Source organism: Peromyscus maniculatus, chromosome 13, assembly GCF_049852395.1.
Source record: "Peromyscus maniculatus bairdii isolate BWxNUB_F1_BW_parent chromosome 13, HU_Pman_BW_mat_3.1, whole genome shotgun sequence".
NCBI lineage: Eukaryota > Metazoa > Chordata > Mammalia > Rodentia > Cricetidae > Peromyscus > Peromyscus maniculatus.
The window spans coordinates 45,897,088-45,920,653 of NC_134864.1; the positions used below are offsets into that span (position 1 = coordinate 45,897,088).

General features: G+C 36.0%; 1 protein-coding gene and 1 pseudogene across 7 annotated transcripts in view; one reads left to right on the forward strand and one right to left on the reverse strand.

Annotated features, from left to right (window-relative positions):
• Positions 1-23,566, forward strand: part of Erbb4 (erb-b2 receptor tyrosine kinase 4) — a 1,076,808-nt gene that overhangs the window by 441,536 nt on the left and 611,706 nt on the right. The window lies entirely within an intron of this gene.
• On the reverse strand, positions 21,746-21,830 carry LOC121822170 (U2 spliceosomal RNA; annotated as a pseudogene).

Genomic DNA, 23,566 nt, shown 5'->3' on the forward strand with positions numbered 1-23,566 from the left:
TACCCGAGGCTTCAGCTCAAGGCTGCTGTGGGCTGAAATCAAGGTTTCTGTTTAAATCCGCCTGTCCTGTCCATCTCCGAGTTCCTCTTCTGAGCCCAATGTTAACAGAATTCTATCTCTGAGTCTGGAGGGCTGAACTTCTATCATTCTTGCATATGTATATCAGGACTGCTTTGGGCTCTCAAACTCCTCACTTTCCCATACCTTGACAATTCACGTTGCAGTCCTTTGTTCCTTCAAAGCAAAAGGAAAATCCCTTTCTTCAAACTTCTCCATTTTCTTACAAGGACACATCTGATTACAACAGACCCAATCAACATAGTATCCATTGAAATAGACTCCAATTGATGAGGAGTTTTAATTAGTTCTACAAAATCCAATTGCCACATAAAAGTAATAACCCCATTCAGGGATAAATCATACTGTTCAAATACAGCTCATACTTGAGGAAAGGGAGCAGTCTGGGGATGAATACAAGGTTAGGAATCTTATGGGCAATGTAGAATTTTGTTCACTACCCTAGGTTTGAATCTCGAAACAACCACCTTCAAAAGACGTGTCATTCACAATAGCTCCTAGTGCCCTCTACCAGATCATCTGTTCAAAGACGAATGAATGATCCTACCAAAAGAGGAATAAATACAGTGTAGAAAATTGCTCAGCCTCACAAGGATAGGAATTCTGACTATACTACTGTGTAGATCAACCTAAAGTACACGTTAAATGACATAAGCCAGCCACAAAAATTACAAATATTCTATCATTCCACTTACATGAATTACCTAGTTAGATTTATAGAGACAAAAAAGTACATGGTGGTGGGTTTGTATATGCGTGCATGTGTGTGTGTGTGAGAGTATGTGTGTGTGTGATTGACATTATCATCTACTTTCAGTTACAGTCTTTAGCTTTACAACAATATGAATACACTTTGTACTATAAACATATGCTCCAAATGTTTATGTGATGTTTGTTTAACCACAGCTAAAGATAACCTTCAGCATCTAAAAATTTTTATGTTTAATACTGTAACAGTCTTTTGGGCTCCACATTATCAACAAAGTTTATAAAAGTGGGTTTTTTTTCACAGTGTGAATCCCCAGCAGTAGATGATCAAAACAAGATTAACTCAAGGATATCTTGGGAAGTTGTTTTTCTCATAATGTTGAGTCGTTGAGTCAGAGCAGTTTTTTTTGTTGTTGTTGGTTTTTTTTTTTTTTGCTATCTTGTATGTCCTTTATATACATCTTATGGCTTCCTGTTTTGACATTTTGTGGTGTTTTGTGGTATTTTAGTGTACATGTCTCTGTATCTGGATTTATTTCTTGTGCTTTTTCTTGGGCTCCTTTTATTGTTTGGTTGTGTTGTCAGATTCCAATTTGTTCAGTTTTTATTTATCTTATTTTATATTATGATTGCTCCTTGGATGCCCGTTTGTTTGTTTTCTAGTGAGAGACAGAAAGGGTATGGATTCAGATGGGAGGTGAGGCAGGGAGTAAACAGGGGGATTAATGAAAGGGGAAACTGTAATAGGAATACATTGTACAAAAAAACCCTCTATTTTTCATAAAAGAAAAAAATGTCATAAGAGTCATTAAATATGTGTCCCATGGTCTGTGGTTATCAGGGAGGCTCTACAGAGACTATCCCCTTGCTTGGTCCTTAAAGAGAAAGTGGTTTCAATACTGAGAAAATGGATTGAAAGAAATATCTTGCTAAATGCTTAGAATTAGGAGAGGGACTGATAGTCCCTGGGCAAACATATTCATATAGAAAAGGTACATGTCTTCAAAGTAAGATAAACTGAGCCTCTCTGGAGGGTTTTATATGCTCAACTAAAGAAAATAAACTTCAGTGTATAGTTTGGGAAGAAATTATGAAAATATCCTAATGCCTCCCATGGTACTGTTGTCCAGCAGGGATTGCCACCCAGCTATGCTCACACCTACTGAGAAGGGAATGGATGGAGCAAACAATTAGAGATAACAAGAGTTTACTACGCCACTCTGTTCAGGAGACAAATCCAGATTTTTAAGAATCTTGATTGGTGTGTAACACGCGATGGAGAAGGGTTTAATTGACTGATTCACTTGTCAAATTGTAACATAAAATTATGTTCGGGACCTTGCCTGGCACCTGGGATCTGTGCAAGGGAGAGGACCTGAAGCCTGGGCAACTGTGTCAGTTCATTTTCTCTTTTTCTTTTTTCCAAGACAGGGTTTCTCTGTGTAGTTAGTTCCTGGTTGTCCTGGAACTAGCTCTGTAGACCAGGCTGGCCTCGGACTGAGAGATCCATCTGCCTCTGTCTCGCAACGGCTGGGATTAATGGTGTGTGCCACCATGCCTGGCATATCAGTTACTTTTCTAATCTCTGTGACCAAATAATTGCCAATAAACAACTTAATGGAGGAAGGAATTATTTTGACTCTGACTTGAGTACATACAGTCATGATGGCCGATGTTGGCTCCTTGGCAGCAAGAGCATCTTCAGCACAGGATTGTGACTCCTTTCCTCCCCTAAGGATACAAAGAATAGGTGATTCTAGTATTCATATGAATTATGGACTTAGGCTCCATCACTCAGCTCCCAGCTGGTGAGTTGGAATCACCTATGTCTAGTCTGAGTCTCCCCTCCTCAGTTAGCCATCACTGGAGAACTCATGAAAGATGTGCCCAGAGATATGTCTCATTGGTGTCTTTAAATCCACTCATGCTGCTGCTGTAGACAACCATCTCATACTTCATTTAGCCTAATGATAAAGCTGCCTCTGCCAATTTTTCCAAATCTGCAAGTTGGGTGTGAACTACTTTTCTCTTTGAGATGCGCCTTAATCTTGTTCTCATTTGCACCTGATATCACTTGCTAGTTGTGGGTATTCAATTTAGTTTAATACTGAAATTTATTCTGCTCCAATTCTACTACATATACCCTTTGGGCAAATGTGCTCACAGCCAATTAGATTTACTTCTGTATGTAGTTTTTATTTGTTTTGGTGTTTTGAGACAGGGTTTCTCTGTGTTGCCATAGCTATCCTAGAACTTTCTGTAGATCAGGCTGGTCTGGAACTCAGAGATCTACCTGCCTCTGTCTCCAGAGTGCTGGCATCAAAATTGTACACCAACACACCCAGATATATGTGGTTTATGTAGGGCAATTTCCAGAATTGTTTAAAGTTCAAAAGTATATTTGCAAATTTTGGAAGTATTATACATTATACACATATATACAAAGTGGGGAAAATAATATATAAGTTTTAAAAGAGTGGACATTGTAATAAGCTATGTCTTCTAGTTTCTTTACTTTTAGGTAGTTACAAATGAAAGTGTATTTAGAACTGGAAGTGTTTATAGTTTCAAAATCAACAGCTATATTGTGTTTATAATGGATGAGGGAACATCTCTATTTCCATAAAGTCTATGCAGTCAAGTATTTCCCAAAAGAAAAATAGAACTTTAAAGATAAAAATTGTCTGAGGCAGTAGGAAATTTCCCATTGTTAAGTTCTATTTTTTATCTTTTTTAAAAATTCATTTATTTTTATATACATTGGTGTTTTGTGTGCACTTATGTCTGTATGCAGGAATAAAATCCCCTGAAACATGAGTTACAAACAGCTGTGAGCTGTCCTGTGGGTGCTGGGAATTGAACCCAGGTCCTCAGGAAGAGGAGCCAGTGCTCTTAACCACTGAGCCATTTCTCCAGCCTCCATTAGTAAGTTCTAAAATGTATCTACTCAACCACTGTGTAATACAATATATTTTATGTTTATGTCAAGTCAATTTAGTTTCCATGTATCTCATAATTTTGTATTTTTTTAGTTAATTTCTCCATGTATAATTTTGTTTAGTTAATATGATATATTAGAATACTACTTTTCTTTTGTCTCTTGGATGTAGTAAGCATGGTGAAAGATTATATGTAGAATCTTTTGTGTAATGTTTTGTATTTTGAGTTTCCCTTTAGTCAAAAATATATTTGTCTTTTTCTTTTTATAAATTTGAGAGTTTTTGAGAATGATCTGTTACATAGACCAGGCTCACCCCAAACTCAAGATTCTTCTGCCATAACTTTCCTAAATCTGAGGTCACTAACATGTACCTCATGTCCAGCCTAATAATTGTTTTTGTTGTTGTTGTTGTTGTTGTTTTTGAGATTCTTTTTCAAAATACACACCATTTATCACTTCAATAAGAATAATGAATATGCAGTATATTCTGAAAACTGTTCAAACACTTTAATCACATAGAGTTAAAGGCAGGAGAAACTTCATGGTGGGGTATACGTCACATAATTGTTAAGAGCAAATTGATTGTATCAAACCTCAATAGAATAGGCATAAAAGTGTTCCTTGAAAGCAACTTTATTTCAGTATTTACCCACACTGTTTCTTAAAAAATGGGAATAGGGAAGTGGCAATGGGGGAGAAAGCGTACAATACTTCTATAGGAAGAACCTTTACTTCATTGATTGATTGGGCTATGAATTACATGGCCTTGAATGTGCCATTTTTTTTGTCCTATTGATTCTCTATATTCATCATGACTGGGCACAGAAACATTACAGGTACAGTGTACTAACTGGAAGTCCATGTGACACTCCTCAAATACCCTTCTACACACCTATAAGACCTTTATATTCATATTGCCAGTGCTGACTTGGAGTAATAAAGGTCCATTGAGAAGCATGTCTTAGATTGTTTACTTTTCATTCATAACATTTAACAAGTTAAAAGCAAAGGTTTCAGATTTCTGTTTTAATCATTGTTATTTAAGAGCTATTTTCATAAATATATTTACTAAATTTTCCATTTTCACATTTAGAATTAAAAGTGAAGGTATAATATATTCTATCACTTGAAATATTAATCATGTTAAATAAAATAATGTCCTCTAATAAAAATAATGTTATATAATACAAATGACAGAAAGCAAGTTATTGTTTCAAATTACTTTTCTTAATCTTAAAATGAAGGGAAGTCAGTGATAGCTTGATAAATTATGTTTTGGAGAGGGCTTTTCACTTTTTTATTTTATATTATAGACATCCGAAATAGACTTCCAAAATGAAATGGAAACAACTTACAATTACCATATCCAAGACATGTAAACTCATATATATATATAAAATTTTGAAGTTTGATCAAAGCAAATCTTGTGTATTTTTTCAAGGCATTGATTTACCTTGAACATTTCAGTGGAAGGAGCAATTATTTTTCCACTGAAAATAAACAACATAAGTATTTGCATAAATTTTTACATAAATTATCACTCTTGCAAGAAATTTCTCCATTAGGTCTGACAGGTGTGTGCTATGGCCCCTGAGTTCAGATGGCTCTCTATTTTTTACTGATAAAGGGAGAATCTGGTGTAAACCAAGAATCACTGGCTCATAATACAAATTATGTTTTGTATAGTATGATTCCATATTAATTGGTGAATGTAAAGTTAAGTGCTTTATAAACCAACACCACTGTAATATGGAATTCAACGCATAAATGAGAAGGTAGGCTTGTTATTGGTTCTAGGCCATTCTGCAGTCCCTTTATTTTCAAAACAGCATGGAAACAGCAGAATACATCCTGGTCCGGTTTGTGGTGCCGGTTTAGGGTCAGAAAACCAAATTCCCACTATGATCTCATCTACTCTGCATGACTCTGCCCCCTGCGTTAATGGTCTTCACCTTTCGGGGCTTCAGTTCATTCATCTGAAAAGTGAAGAGGTTAGTTTGTCCTCTCAGGTTCCTGAACTACCAGTCAGCTGTGACTGTTTCTTTTGCTTTTTTTTTTTTTTTTACCAGACCTCATAAAAAGTGGGTCTGCCTGTTTTTAAACTTCCCAACATTCCATGCAGATACACCCTTTTCAGGTTCTCTATTCTATTTTACAAAAAAAAGTTCCTATTCTATATTAGTTCATTTATTCAAATTCTTCACAGGCAAACTATGTTTACAAGATTGTAAAGGCTGTATTAAGAAAAATCCCTGAGCCACTTAAGTCAGTGTGTGCTGTTGACCTGGGCACTGTCATGTCAAGGAACCCATGGAGGCATGGCAAAGCCTTCTCCCCAGGTTGGGACTCTGAGGGAAATGGGGAAAAAAAAACTTTCTCTGGTCTGTCTGTCTATGTTGACACTGTGTGCAAAAAATGTCCATAATAGCTTCTCTCCTTTGATATTTACAGCTTGAAGACTGCCCCTGCAGAGAGGGCTCCTCTCACAATTAACTAAACCTGTCTCATTGACTCAGCTGTTTACCACAAACCCTACCTTAGTTGTTCTTGTCTGTTTAACAACTTTGCCTCCTTGTAGAGTTGTATGTAATAACCTTGATTCCCGTTCAACTCTGTAATAAACAACTGAACATCTGGGCTGCTGTGACTTCTCCGTCAAGTGCCCAGTATAACCGAACCCTGGTTTTCTGTGTTTCTGGGTGTCCCCCTGTCTCTCCTTTCTTCATTCCCCCTCAGTCCCAGTCAGGTCCAAATCTTGGCACCTTGAGTATAATATGATTTATTCCGTAGACTATCCTGGTGACACAAAGTAGTGGAATGCTTCGTGTGTCACTGTTGTTAACGAGGTAGCTGTCATAATGTTTTCATCAGAGATACCGTGGTAGAGTTCTGTGACTGAAATAAAAAATCTGAGGAAACAGCTAAGACAGAAAGATTTATTGTGAGTCACTTTCTTTATGGTGTCTTGTGTGTCTTGATGTCCATGGTATGCAAGCTCCATCACTATGAGCCTGAGACAAGGCAAAAATCATCATGGTGTAGGTTTGGCAGAACAAAAGCTCACCAGTGGCACCAGGAAGCTGAAGACAAGACAGAAAAGAGAAGAAAAGTTGGAAGACAAGTTCTGCCATTCAAAGACTCCAAATGGTCTGCCTCCTTTTCCTAGGTCCTACCTCCTAATAGCCCATTCAGCCATGACTTAGCACTCCTATGGTCCAGTTGCCTGTTGGGGGATAACACTATTGGGAACCAATACTGCAACCTATGGCCTATTCTTTACTATTGAAGCATCAAGGAAAATTATTTTTTTCTTACTTTTGGTTATTTCAACACAATAAGTTTTTTTAGATCATTTTAATTTTCCCTTTTATATACTTTTACTATATAACCCAGGCTGATCTGACTGGGTAGCACAGACCAGATTTGAACTTGAAATTCGATTTCTCTTTTTTAGCATTACAGTGTGAACCACCAGCCCTTCCTTCTAATAAAGGTATTATCTATCTATCTATCTATCTATCTATCTATCTATCTATCTATCTATCTATCTATCTATCTATCTATCTATCTACTGTTCGCTTATTTTCTATGTTGCTGAGGATCCAAACCATGACTGAGTTCATACTCAGCCTTCACTCATTACCAAGTTACATCCCCCAAACCCTCATCAGATTGCTTTGATTATGAAATCTATTTTTGGACACAGTAAATGTTAGTCACTAAGTACAGAGACAGAAGAGTTTATGTTCCTTTGTTAGCCTTAAGTTTCAATGACCCTAATTTAAGTCCTGTCAAATTTCTTTTCCATTATTATCCATTCTGACTTAACCCTGACTGGAGCTAGAATTTCAGAAGTACCTTAGATCTTCTGAAGATATATCCCTTTAAGGATGGTGAATAGAATTTGGAAACAGTTGTACTACCATACATTGCCAAAGTAAAATGGAGCTTTGGCTCAGTGTTATGTATCTCACCGTTAAATTAGAGACTAAATCCCAAAGGTCAAGGTGAGAGAGTACTATGACCAATATTTTTAGGTGATATTCAGAGAGTGTAATTAATTTTCCTGAACAAATAGTGACAGTGGAGCACTTTGCCTTTTAATAACTCCTATTCTACAATAATTTCATGAATTATGGAAACAAAGTGTATTGAGTTCATGAGATCTCTGACCCTACTGCCATTCACTGATAACTGAATCCTCCCATTCTGCAATTTGTGCAAGCTGAGAGATCTAACACTGAGCTACCCCCAGCATCTTGCCTAAAACGAAACACGGCCATTTATATTTGGTAACAACAAGAGTCCATATGGAGAAATGGTTAAGAAGTTAAAATTCTGTCTTGTACTGTACATTACAGGAATCCAATTAACAGGTTTCATAGAACTTCTAAATAAAAATCTATGTTGGAAAAATAGACAACTGTAAGTATAGGAACTTACAATCACATTTGACGTTAAGTAAATTTATAATTATTCACAATGTATGTAAAGACCTTGGACTTAATTAGAGGACATTTTTAAACTAACTTTTTGTGAGAAGTGGGGCACTTAATGTTTCTGAATATTGTATATTAAATTTTCCAAAGAACAGAAAGAATGAAATAGCCTTTAAGCCGATACTAGTAGGCAATGATAATATTCAGTATTTATTGAGTTACCACATTATTCCATGTACTGTGGTAAATGACTTACACTAAAGTTCTTATTTTCTCCTTCTGATAACCTATGATATAGGTGCTACTATTATTTTATAACTTTACATAACTTTAGGAAGATTAAATAACTTCTTCAAGGTCACACAAGCAACAGATATTAGAAGGGAGCCTGAATCAAGGCCAGTCTGTTTCCTAGTTGTATGCACTTAATTCATTTGTTTTTAGCGTTTTTTTTTTCAAAGATGAAAACAGTAGACATCTTCACTGTATATAAATACTGATAATTAATAAGGTCCTCATCTACAATGCATCTAATGTCTGATCTAAAATCCTGATGTGTTAATCTTGTTTGCATTTTTGTACCTTTTAACTTTGATTAATTCAGGAGACAGAGGTCTGCTATGAAGTGCAGCTTACCTCCTTGCAATGCATAGAGATTCTCATCCATTCATGGTTAGACAAACTTCATTTATTCAGCACAATTCAAAACCGAATGGCTGTGCTGAGAAACTACTTTTAGACTTAATAGATTATCTCTGACCACAGGCGAAATACACATTATCCTCCTGTAGATTCCAGAGTTATATCTTCATCAGTTAAAAAGTATCTACTTATGGTTAGGGACATTGAAAATAATAGGGTAGTAGTTGAAGTAATCATCACTTTAGCAAGGCTAAGCCAATGTCTTCTATCGAATCAGAGGTAACATGCTTGTTATTTCTTTCCAATTGTATTGATGCTGTTGGTCTTAAATGGTTTTCCAAAGTTGCTGGGGCCCATCTGGGCTTCTACATGAAGAGGCAAGTTCCCGAATATAAGATTCTGCTTGCAATAGATTCCCTTTGCCTGGTAGCTGAAGACACTCGGCTGAGACAACAAAAGTCTTTTTATTGAAATAGGCCTTGCTTGTAAAATGAATTCTACTTTTCTTTCCTAGCTCGTAAGCTACTCCAAAGTAATTATCTAAGAGAGATTTAGATTCCCATAAAATATGGGCTGAACGGCCACTGAACTAGTTGGCAGTGTAGATGCGGACCGTGATCACAATGGTAAACTAAGTGGATGCTGAGTACTGTGGAGTCCTTAAAATTATATTCCAATTAGTTCCAAAGTATATTTGAACTAAAGTGAGCAGTAATTGAGGAGGGGGAAGGGAGGGAGGAAGACACGGAGGGCAAGGGCAGAGGCAGAGAGACAGAGAAAAAGAGATAGACAGAGAACACACAGACATACACAGAAAGAGTTTAGAGATAGCGATAGAGATAGATAGATAGATAGATAGATAGATAGATAGATAGATAGATAGATAGATAGATAGATAGATAGATAGAGATATCCATTTTTCAGGAGTTATCAACATCTAGAGGTAGCTCCCATGTCAGTCAGTGAGAGAAGTGAAAAATCCAGGCAGAGTTTTTGATCTATAACAATGAGGGGGAGTGGGGAAGCACCTGTTTGATTTCGCTGGCAGTGCACAGAGTTATGTGTACCACCCTTGTGGGGAATTTATTTTTCAACTTCCAAAGCTGCAGTCTTCTGTGAGAACTTATTTGGATGGCTTTAAAGTAATCCACCAGAGCTCTAGTACCCATGTATAGGTACCTTATGTAGTTAAAAAAAAAAAAAACTGGACTTTAAATCAGGGAAGTCCTTAGTGTCTACACAAGCAACAGAAGCCTTCGGGGACTTCAGAGTCCTGCGACATCTTATTGCAATACAGCAATTTCCATTATTTCTGTGTCTTAGCATAAAAATGAAAATAAATTTAAGCCCCATAATGCCAATTTATTTCTTCAGCCATTACCAACTTGAGCACTTATCCGTTCTGAATTTGAAATCAAAATGCTTTGAATTCAGCTTATGAGCCTCTTTGTTTTAGGGCGGGAAAGAAACCCTAACGCAAACTGAAGAGAAAGAGGAGATAATAGGGCTTGGAAAGCAACCTCTTGGCAAAGAGGAACAAGAGCAGTGGAATAATTTAATTGCTCATCAGCTAATTATACGGTATTATAATGTTAATGTGTCTTCATCATGACAATGTAATAGGTATAGATTGAAGCATATGAAAAAGAAAGTGTTGATGCAGTAATTATAAGTAAGAGTGGAGCTGTTAGAGTAATTATACGCTTCATCTGGTAATTAACGTATTGTTCAACTTGAGATGGGGAACAAAGAGTGAAAAAGTTAAATATTGAAGGACATGCCTTTGACACTCCAGAGATGTCTCTGAGCTTTTGCAAAGAATAGACTATTCTACATCGATACTGTTATTTTCTGGTTCCCCTTTTCATGATTTATTATGTTGCAGTCACATATGGTGTGAGAGAACACAGAAATTTGAGTATTAAAGCCTACTGGGGGTTAAATTTTTATGTTCTATGATTCATGTTGCTATAATTCTTTGTTCAGTTATGTCTCATATTGTCTTTCTTAAGTGAGCTAGAAATTTCAAAATTAAATAACGGTACAACAAAATATGTTATGTGAACTAGTCTTTCAACAGAAGATGAAGGTAATTAATTTTTAATATACCTGACAGGACCTTCTGAGGGAGTTAATAGTTTTTCAGTGACTTTTTTTATTTTTTTCAGGACAGAGTTTCTCTGTGTAGTTTTGGTGCCTGTCCTGGAGATGGCTCTGTAGACCAGGCTGGTCTGGAAATCACAGGGATTCTCCTGGCTCGGCCTCCCAAGTGCTGGGATTAAAGGCGTGCCACCACTGCCCGGCTTTTCTTTGACTTTTAATACCAATGGATTTCCTGGCTTTATAATTAAAAAATCAGTTCAATAAAATGTTTACTGCAATATAACTAATCACTGGTTAACAAGAGGTCAGTTGATAGAATTTTGTCACTCATTCATCAGTTATGTTTCAAGCAGCAGTGTACCTGCTGGGACATTTGACATATGCTAGTGTAGGGTTTCCATGCTCTTCCCCTTATTCTTATCCAGTTACAGTAGGAATGCCTACTGGGACAGAGATATGAAGTAACTTGTGCCGTTCGTTTATCTACTAGTTAGAAGTGCTGGGATTTGAACCAGCTGTTCTGGTATCCAACACCACTAACCTATTCTACTTACTTCTCCCAGATGCCTGTGTTGGAGAGTGTTGGAAGATTATCTGGAAGGTTTCTATATTCAGATCGGAACAGAATAATGAAGCAAGATTTAATGAACTGATAACGTGAGTTATCAGGCAAACAGGGTCTGTGTTGATAGAGGAGAAGGCAATTAAATGTAGGAAAACTGTGGATGCCAGAGGCACAAGATCTGCCTGGCTACAGTGAAAGGCCCATGGAGTCACTCCAGAGAGAGCTGTAGCTTTGTTTGGTTAAGAAGGGGTCACAAGCAGTGTGAAGGTCAAAACTTGAATTTCATTGAGACACTATGAGCTAAAACTAGTCAATGTTTTTGAATTTCCCCAAAGCTTTGAATCAAAATATACAGAAACCAATGCTCTATGGGAAAATCCAAGAAGTCTCTCAGCATTCCAGATTGTTTCCCTTTTAGTGAAAGAGAGTTTGGACCTACTAAGTTACATTTTATTTTGAGATAGAAAGCTGTAAAACTATCAATATCAATGCTCTTTTTGTATTCCTTATAAAGAACTGCATTTTTAAACTTTGCTTTTTATATGTGTTCATATCACCTTGGGTTATGGGGTAAGATACAACATATAAGTAAACATAAATATATAAATCAGTTACTTTAGAAATTTAGTCAGGTTTGAACAGGGAATAATCACTATTATAATACTTCAATTTCCCCAGTCCTGCTTAAAGTGCTAATTTTCATCCTTAAAGCAATAGCCTCTAATATAAATCCTGATAAAAGATTAAAACAGGTGAAATTAGAGGAAAGTGCTCATGTCTGAGGTAGCTGTGGTAAAATAGCAAAGAGACTGATTTAAACATTCTTTTGTCGAGTTCAAATACGTATTTAACTTGTTTGTACTTTGAAGTCTTCTTATTTTTTTTTTATTTTATGGTCAATTTATTTTTTTTCCAAGATTAGAAAAATAAATGAGTATATAAAGGATGAGAGATAAGGTAATGCCTCCGTGGGTCAAGGGGCTTTGCCACACAAGCCAGCAACGAGATTCCCGGAACTCAGCTAAAAAGCCGGATGCAGTAGCTCACATCTGCAATCCTAGCCCTCCAATGTGGGGATGGAGATCAGAGACAGGAAAGTTGTGTTGAAACTCAACTGCCAGGAGGTCTGCAGAGCATAAGAGACTGTATCTCAAAACACAGAGGAAGGCAGGAACCAACTCCTGAACCTTGTCCTCTGCCCTCCATATACGTGCTGTGTCACAGTGGCACCCACACTTCCACACGTGCTACACACATGAACATGTTGAATTGAAAACAGATTTCCCTACATTTAGTACAGTATAATGCACAATTTTCAGCACACTATTTAAAAGAGTAGAGAGATGGTGGGTCGTGTTTTGCCGGTAAGCATCAGGTAAGGCTCATCAGAAGCTGGCCGCGGAGTGGCATGGACTCATCAAGTGGGTGATCTGCATGTGGCCTGGCTACAAAGAAGTAGGAGCTTGGAGTCTGGATAATCCCCTGTGCTGACTCCATTAACCTCTCAGAATCTTCTTTTCCCTATTGTGAGAGAGGTAATAATAATTCCTAAGCTTCAGGGTTGTTGGGAAATTAAAAATGCATTTAAAAGACTCATCACAGGAACTGGCACATTGTAATTGTTCAGTTAAGTTGGCTGCGATTATTGCTGTTCAGCAGAAGAACATTACTGAACAATGCAAAGCACTTCTTAATAAGAAGCTCTTAAAAGTTTAAAACAAATCTGTGAAATTATGTTGTGACTTTCTTTTAAAATATTAATTATAGTTGTCCCCCATCTGTAATGAAAAAGGAACTAAGCATTAAAGAAACAAAATGCAGTCATATGAAGTAACCTCTCTTCAAGACCCTTCATGAAGGATGGAGGATTATTGTTGTTGAAATTAGTTCAGCCATGTAAGAAGGAAGTTAATGTTATGTCTGTTTTTTCTAAAGTCATAATTCAAAGGGAATGAGTATAATGTATACCATCAGCACTATTTGGGAAAAATTACAGTAGAAAGAAAATGCTTGCACACACATACACACACACAAACATACACAAACTACTTACAAAACACACCATACTTGATCATTTTATTACTTTTCAAAAACTACTGTGTGTTGCTCACATATTTCCTTCGGATGGTGGTTGGGATTGAATAGTCATTCCTTTCTGGTCCTCTGATGTTGGAAAAATCAACACAGCAGAATTATTTCATTTATTATTTTAAAAGAGAGCATAGTTCTCAGAATATGCCATATACTCAGTATGTACTCACTAAATAAATGAGTAAACAAATAAGCTTTTGTTTTCATTTGAGATAGAATCCAGTTTAATAACATTATTGATCATTAAAATTCACTATCATTCACAAATCACCAACTTTCTATGACCTTATGTTTTCTTTCTCTGAACAGAACGTGTATTGCAATAAGCATACAACTACCCATATTTTTTAAAATATTTTTATTTTTATAATTTATTTAATTTTACATATCAGCCACTGATTCCCCTGTCCTCCCTCCTCCCACCCCTCAGCCTTCCTCCCCAATCCATCCCTCATTCCCACCTCCTCCAAGGCAAGATCTCCCCTGGAGAGTCAGCCCAGACTGGTAAACTCAGCCAAGGCAGCTCCAGTCCCCTCCTCCCTACACCAAGGCTAAGCAAAGAGTCTCAGCATAGGCCCTAGGTTCCAAAAAGCCAGCTCATGTACCAAGGACAGGTCCCGGTTCCACTGCCTGGGGGCCTCCTAAACAGTTCAGGCTAATCAACTGCCTCACTTATCCAGAGGGCCTGGTCCAGTTCCATGGGGGCACCTCAGCTATTGGTTCACAGTTTATGTGATTCCACTAGTTTGGCTATTTGTCCCTGTGCTTCGTCCAATCATGGTCTCCATATGTCTTGCTCATACAATCTCTCCTCTCTCTTGCCGATTGGACTCCTGGAGCTCCACCTGGATATTAATAGTGCAGAAGAGTGAACCAGGGACTTTGCCTATGGTTATTTTCTCCATCCGGCTTTCTCTGTGTCCTTACATTGAATTTTATTTCACTTTCCTTATTCGGATCATTTCATGGATATACTCATATACAATGAAATAAGGCCTGCACTTAAAAGGGGAATGCTTGTTTAAAAATAGAAACACAAACAATCCTCTGTGGTTCTTGTTCTTTTCTCGTGTTTTGCTTTCTGTTTCCATCTCTCTCTAATGTTTAGCGGGGCACTCTCCTCATGCATCTAACCCTGTCCCACCTGTTTCATTTCACGTTTGCGATATGCTGAACTGAAAAACAATCCAAAGGCCGGTTTTACGTCTCCTTATAAGGGCAGAAATAAAAAGATACATGAACAGCTCATAATTATTTTGGCCCATAATTTTGTCTCTCATCCTCTTTATTGCAGTAAAACACCAATGCTAACCATGGGGCACAGTGATGGTAGTGCTCGAGTGGACAATATTCTGGTAGTCAACAACTCCAGAAACGCAGAAATGCAGAGCCGCTCTGGGCTCAAGTGTCAGGTTCCAATTATTTATTCAAATAATCATTAAGTAGCTATTTTATATGTTTGAGGAGGAAAGTTAACTTTCTTAACACCACTAATACAATACAATATAATATAATTAATATAATATAATATAGTATAGGTATAATAACTTGCACTCTTTCTATTCCTGGAAAAAACATAAACAGTTCTCCATATTCAAGTATTTGCCAAATAGTACTGTGCCCCCAACTTGTAAATGATCTGTGTTCGTGCATAGGCATCATTCTTTAGAGACACTGTTCTTCTCATCCCCTCAGGAAAGCAAGGGCAAGAGATCAAAAAGAGTTCAGAAAAAAAGTTCCACATGACAGTTTATTCATCACCATTTAATGACATATGGGATATAATGTCATAAAAAAAATGGCACATGACTAAAGATGTATGGTGTCCCATAAAATGCATAGTTTACAGAAATGCTGTGAGTTATTGTTTTAACATCGCTTACATTTTGAGAGTCGTTTTTGAGGGGGCCATGAATCAGTGAATATTTGTAAATAGTTGTTCCCTCATTCATGTCCATTTTAACTTAGCAGTTCGAACTAAACACGTGATACGGTTTGGAATTCACCTGCTCACGGCAGCCATATGCCCTTTACCGTGTTCCTCCCAATTTTCACTTTTCTTCACTGACTTGCAGAAACATGCTCTTTAGCCACAATTATTCTTCATGATAGACTTTGATACCAAAATGCAGACACATAATTATCAAAAGAAAATTCTGGTTTTAGTCCAGTAATACTGTTGTACCATTTCTCTGCATTGGTTAGCAATGGAAGACCTACTGCAGTAGGTTGTATTAATTAATATTGGGTCATAGAACATGGCAGGGTTAGTTACGACAGAGGATGTACTATTTGTAATTCATCTATATGGTCTTAAAATAATAGTTTGAGTGGTGATTTCAAGGTGCTATGATTGCCTTTTCTTGCTAATGCTCAGATGTTTTCAGCCTTTCTTTGGCAAAGTCTCTTTCCATATACGAATGCCTCTTCCAAAGGTAACCAACCTTTGCCTGAGCAGGCTGCACATTGTTCTGAGAATGTGGAGATGTGAAGACAGAAAAGGCCCATGTTAGGAGCTAACCTCTTTTTACTTAGCTGGATTTCCCAGAAAAAAAAAATGGATCCTTTTTCGGGGAGGAAAGTCAAGCAAACTCAACAACAAAAACATTGTTTCAAATAAAAGCTGATTCTTGATGAAACTGAAAAGGAAAAACGTGGTAGCTTAATGACTTTGTTTAACTGTAATTCTTCTGGCTGGAAATGATCTCCAGATTGTTCACGATCATTGTCCATGTTGATAAAATCTAGCTACATGCCTGTTTTCTCTAGTATTTACTTTTAAAGCTCAGGGTCATTTGACTCTGCACTGGAAATAGATTTCTTCTGTATCCATAGAGTTTTAGAAAATATAATATGCAATTAAGGTACAGACAGTTATTTTTAAAGAATATAAATTTGTATGGCACATTAACAAAATGGAAAGATTTTATCCAGAATTTTTACTACTTTCTTGCAACCTAAAAGGTCTTTTATAATGCTGTGATTATGATTACTAATATATGTTTCCTTCATACCATGACATTAACCATCCCCCCATCAGATGGATGTAATGTGCAGCAGGTTTTCTTTTTTAATGCAGAAGCACATCTCCTTGATTCAAAAAGAAAAGGCACTGTTGGAAATAGACTAAATCTAAATATGAATTTAAGGGAGATAGTGAATCAATTGATATTGGGCATCTCTCTTATTAATTTTGTCAGATTTGTGACTGACATACAGTATAGAATATTAATTATTAATATATTGTGAATACAAGGTTCAAATAAATAACAAATGAGGAATTCATGTGTCTTTTAAAAAATTTCTAGTTTACTTCTCTAACATAGGTAAATAGGTATAGTTACTAATAAATGTTATTTTCTTTCCCTTCACAGGAAGCAAAAGCATGTTAACAATTAAATTCATTTTTAACATCAATTCAATTTAGCAACTAGTTAGTTTTTTCCAATTGGGACAGTTATTCCACTAAAAATTAGTGATCATATGAACACACTTATTCATATACTTTTGATGTATTTTTATGTTTTTAGTAACATACTGTGGGTCAGGTACAGCTAGCTCCTAGTTCCTGTAGTAAACCAAGTGATGTTTTCACCATCATGGACTTCATAATTGTGTCAGAAGAAGTATAATGACCTTTTCGCTAGCCCCCAAGGATTTTAATTCTAATCAAGGAAAAGGACAAATATAAAACACGTACAACACAGTAACATACGCCAATGAATGAAATGTTTATGTTCTGACATTATTATGCAGTGCAGGGAGATTGATACCATCTGTTCATATTAGAAAGGGCTTTGTAGGGTGCTGACATTTGAGATGTGACTCTTAATGGATGGGTTTTGATCAGGTGGATGGGACTGGATGAGAATGGAGTGCACAGAGGAAGATTTTAGGGAAATCTAACAGCTGCGCAGTGAAAGGGTACAAGACATCAGTGTACTTGCGACCAACCTCAGGAATTTATTCCCATATTCATATCTGGCTTCTGAAATTGAATGAGCTCAGGAGGATGACATGAGAGCCTCTGCACAGTAGAAACTGAACGAAGGAAGATGTGCTTCATTCTGTAAGAATTCATAGCTTTAAATGAAAGATTGGTACATTCTGTTTTGAATTTTAGAAACATTATCTTATTGTTGCTCAAAGTGGAGACTTGAAGTAAGTTCTGCTCTGTTTAAACTATTTGACTCTTGGTAAACATTTATATTATGTTTTATCCAGCATTTTATATGAGATATTTTTCAATTGCTTCCCAGTAGGAAATATTGAATAAGAAAGAAATATTAAATAAACTTTTTACATAGATATTAGTTTAAAAATATTCAGCACAAAGAATAATTTTGAAGACACTAAAGATTCACTGTATCCAAGAAAATTCACCCTGTGGTTTAGAATTTTTGCATCAAAAGCGTAACAGTTTCTTCAAGTCAAAAATAAGAAAAATCAATAGATCATTTCCAAGTCATATGTTTATATGAGTTCAATTGTGGTTATGAAAAGTAATATGGATAAACCTACTGACTGTTAAAATCATGCATTTTCACTTAATTTCTGTAGACAATGAAGCTTTTACATTTATGTCCTAGCATTATTTATTCCTTTAATTCTTAAATTTTTCCTTGTTAAAAACTTTAATTCTGAAGTAGAATTTAAAATAATTAGGTTACATAATCATCTTGATTCAATTTCCTCTTCAGTCATTACACCTTCATATTACTTTTCAATGTCATTTGCTAAGAATCATAGTTGTTTTACCTTTCTGATTCTACAGTGGATAAAGGAATAGCGATATACCAGCTTACAAAACCATTTTGGCTTTGTAAATATTAATTTCTTTTCTGTGTGCTTTATACATTAGAAGAACTTGATAACCCAAAGCAAAGTTAACTGTCTCCCTTAGTTCTGAGTCATCATAAAAGAGAAAAGAAAACAAAAACAGATGTTGGAAAATTCAAGGAAAATGCATAATTAATGTTTCCCACAGAGAAGACTCTCCAGAGGAGGGTGTAAAACACTAAGCAGAGAACAGTAACCTGACACAAGGGTTGCTTTAGTACTTGGGTAATTATCTCTATTAAGTGTAAAAACAGTGGGGTAGATGCTGTATGCAGATTAGGTCAGTGGCATGTTTGTTCACTACCTCTACTGGTTTTAATGCCAACAAATAAGATTTTGTGTCCATATTTCATTAAATCTACATTTGTTTAAAGGATTTTAGTTCCTCTTATAGTTAAATGTGAAAATGCACCAATTTATTGTTAATTACTATCTATCAAGAATTCTTCTGCAATTTTTTGACATTGAGTATTTTTGTTCTGTTATTTCATTATAGAAAGTGCACATCCTCATTTGGCATAAATATTTCTATTTTACACATAAGTAACTCAGGCTTAGAAATGTTAAATAATTTACCAAAATTCAATAGATTAAAAAGTGACAGGGCTGATATAAAATTAAGCTAAGTTTGTCATGACCTCAAATCCTGTGTCTTTTTAAACTAAAACTTAATATAGGCTCTGATACTGTCTTACTACTGCTGGAAATATCTATCTTGCATTACTCTTTGGTATACATAAATTTACTAATTCCTTAACAAAAAGGAAAATGCCACAGTTTATTTGGAAAATAAAGGAAGGTTATAAGTTTTAAGAACCATTTTTTGAGGGTTACATAATTTTTGTATCTCTTTGTAATAATTCTTAGAGAAGGTTTTGTTAATATTTTACATGTGGACTTTTTAAAATCATGTATATCTGTGCTTGTGTTTTTAATTGTTACCCATCAGTTTTAGTTCTTTGATGGGATATTACTTTGGTTGCCTTCAACTGGATTAATAACTTTAATAAAATATGATTTAATAGGCAAAGGTTAATTGACTAATACTGTTGCCTTGCAGATCCCAAGGGTCCTCTGCTATCTTCATTAGAGAAGTAGTCTTGACATCAATAATTTACTGCTTAAGTTGCCTGCATGAAATATACATAGAATTAGTAGGTAAACACTCGGTCATAAAATTCCCTTAACACTATTGTTCATTTTTAGCCATCGAAAATGGAACACTGTTTTTTTTTTTTTCCATTTTTAATAGCACCATCTTCTTGTACCATTTATTCACTTTTTATTTTGTGGTAAGTAGGATGATCAAATGAAAAATTTGTTATTAACTTCACATTTCATCTAACTTCCTGTCAACTGTAATTGAAATCATTGGTTTTTTTTTTCCTGTTCTCATGTGAGTTCCTATTGTTGATGTTGTTAAAATTTATACCACCTTCTTTTCCTCCCTTTCTGAGATAGATAACAGAGAAACTGTCCTTCTCTCTTACTATAATTTCAATCCCATAATGACATTTCTTCCTCGCATTCTCTGCTTCATGAATACCTTCCTACCCAATGTATCCTGATTTTTAAACTCAAGAAGCATCCCCTATTAGAAATAATTCAGGGATAGGGAAAGAAAGCTTTTCGAGGCAATGGTATACTACTAAAGAATGAATTTCCTAGACATCTTTTTAATTTTGGTTTTTTTGAAATAGGGTTTCTCTGTGTAGCCCTTATTGTCCTGGAACTTGTTTTGAAGAATAGGCTGGTCTCGAGCTCACAGAGATCCACCTGTCTCTGCCTCCCTAGTGCTAGGATTAAAGGTGCATAACACCACTTTTGACCCATCTTTTATTTTTAGCAAAGAAATATATAGTTTTAATTCAAGACTAATTTATGGAAATGGTGTTTTCTCGATTTATTTTTTGAATTTTAATTAACTTATCTTGTTTATATGAGAGGGTCATACTGCAGCACACAGGTGGAGTTCAGAGGATAACTAGTGGGTTTGATTAACTCCTATCATCATGTGGCTCCAAGAAATCAAACTCAAGTCATTAGGCGTTGGAACTGTGTTGCTGGAGAGCTTGCTTGGAGAGCTTCTCTCCAGATTCCAACAAGCCCCACAGTCCCACAATCCAAGTATAAAATAATCACTCAGACACTTATATTACTTATTAACTGTATGGCTGTGGCAGGCTTCTTGCTAACTGTTCTTATATCTTAAATTAACCCATTTCTATAAATCTATACCTTGCCACGTGGCTGGTGGCTTACCGGCATCTTTACATGTTGCTTGTCCTGGTGATGGCTGCAGTGTCTCTCCCTCCTTCTTCCTGTTTCCCCAATTCTCCTCTCTCCTTGTCCCACAAATACTTCCTGTCTGGTCACTGGCCATCAGTGTTTTATTTATATAGAGTGATATCCATAGCACTTCCCCTTTTCTTCTTTTTTTTTTTTAAAAAAAGGAAGGTTTTAACTTTAACATGGTAAAATTACATATAACAAAACAATTATCAAGCAAGAATTACAGTTATAATATTAAAGAAGATGTCCTATCTATCTTGTATTTGTGAGTTTAAGGTTTTATATCTAACTTATCTTTTATAATAACTGAGGAAATTACAAATATCTGGTCTTTAACCACATCAAAGACCTTAGATAATGGTACTTGAGAAATGGGAGATGGATGCAAGCAACTTTCGGGAATCTTGCAAGAGTAGACCAAGACAGCTGGCAACCTGGATAGTCACCTAATGTTTCTCAGCATTGTTGGTGCATTCAAATTGGCTACAGGCCTAGAGTATCTGACAGACCATTTTCAGAAGCAGGAATTCTGAAAGACCATCTTACCCTGTCTTGGCAGAGTACAGTAGTCACTTTCCTTGTGTACCGCTTGTCCAGAAAGGACAGCATTGCATTCGTACTGTCAGCAGTCAAGGCAAGGGCAGTTCTTTGCCCAGTAGGCCATTTTGTGCCAAGAAGACAAACTTCCAAATGGAAATGTCTTAGAAGCCCAACATTCTCTCCAGATCAAATTGGTGCAGCCAGGAGCAATTGTGTCTCACATCAACAGAATTCTAAGTTATTTAATTGCCATATTCTCTAGGTTTATGAAGTGTTTGAAGATTACCTATTTATCTGAAATATATCTATGTATACCTAGAAGACTTAATTAACATGGCTACAAATATGATTATCATAGATGACTAATTATTAATCTATTTTTTAATTATCCATTACAATTTTAAATGAGTTACATAAACACAACACCTCAAACAAGAATAGAAATATATATATATATATATATATATATATATATATATATATATATATATTATAACAAAATTAACTTCAAGTTTGTATCAATAAACTAAAATTTATGCCAAAGTAAAACATTTTACTACACTTGATCTTAGCCAAAAGGCCGAGAAGCGATAAAAAGCATTTTAAACATAAACTAAAATCTATACCAATGTAAAACATTTTAAACAAGTTGTTCTTTAAAAGTAGGTTCATTAATCTACCATTTTATCTTATCATCTCTATACCCTCCTATAATTTAAAAAATTTTTTAAAAATCTAAATTTTTTTTAAAGCAATATGTCTGGGTTTAGAGGGGGAGTGAGCCAATTCCACCTCTAAAGCCAGCTTGGTATATTTGGGAATTTGGTTGTAGCATCTTTTACTACTTCCTGCTAGAGGGGGGCGCTGTATCTTATGGGGACACAAAGAAAATTTTAGGCCTATGGGGTAGTCCGTGAGGCTGTATTGTGTGAACCAGTTGCCTTGAAATCTCTCTGGATGTTAGATTATCTGGGCCATGGTGTCATTGGAGACCTCTCAGGGGGTCTTGGCTGGTAAAACCTGATGTATCTTAATCTGGAACAAATCCACAGCCTCTGGCTTTCTGTGGAAACAAAAGCAGAACCTCTTTTCCAAAGCAACATATCCTTAAATCCAAATTTTGAAGTTAAGGTACCTTTAAAATATACATATTGGTTTAATTCAACATCTTTTTTGAACAAATGTTTTTTTGCAGTTAAAAATCCCAAAGACAACACAATCCAGATTTTCTGTGTAATATTCATCTTTACGTGGCTTTTTTATAATTATCTTTTTTTGTCTCTTTCAAGCCTATGTATATTTTACACACATTGTCAACAATTTTATCCGAATCAGTCTTATTATGAATCTATTGCTTTAAACTGTAGTATTCTAAGACTGAAACGGCGCTGTGGCTGTTGGCTCCGCCCATTTCAGCTTACCAACATGGTGTTTTCCACCAGTTCTGTGAGTCATCAAGTCTCAGAAATAGTGGGTCTAAGCTTTTATCAAAGCAGCGTGTAGCCCAGAAACCTTTTTTTTTTTTTTTTTTTTTAATACTAGTAAAGACTAAATCTAACACACAGTGTAATGTGCCACTGGCAGACACCTCATTACCACCATACTGCTGGTCAAACGCAAACGCTAGGAACTGCCAGTAGTTCAAACCCACGTTTTGAGGTGTCTAGCTACCCGTATGAGACATGAAGCAGGAACCTGTTTTTGGCTCTGTTTAGAATTGGTTATTAAATATTCTCAGGTTTAAGGAGCTGTTGGGTGCCATTTGTTGCTGGAGGGCTTCTCTCCAGGTTCTACCAAGCCCCACAGTCCCACAATCCAAGTATAAAATAATCACTCAGACACTTATATTACTTATAAACTGTATGGCTTTGGCAGGCTTCTTGCTAACTGTTCTTACATCTTAAATTAACCCATTTCTATAAATCTATACCTTGCCACGTGGCTGGTGGCTTACCGGCGTCTTTACATGTTGCTTGTCCTGGTGGTGGCTGCAGTGTCTATCCCTCCTTCTTCCTGTTTCCCCAATTTTCCTCTCTCCTTGTTCTGCCTATACTTCCTGTCTGGTCACTGGCCATCAGTGTTTTATTTATATAGAGCGATATCCACAGCAGAACTGGTACCTTTACCCACTGAAGCATCCCTTTAGCTCATGTGGAAAAATAGAATTTAGAATTTGAAGTTAAATGTTCCATCTATAGTACACTGATCATAAACTTGTACCTATGAAGATATGGCGAATGTCCTTTATATCCTTTTAAATTGACATTTGTTTATGTATATAGCATCCAATACTATTTTTAAATATTTTTTTTCACCAATCATAAATTT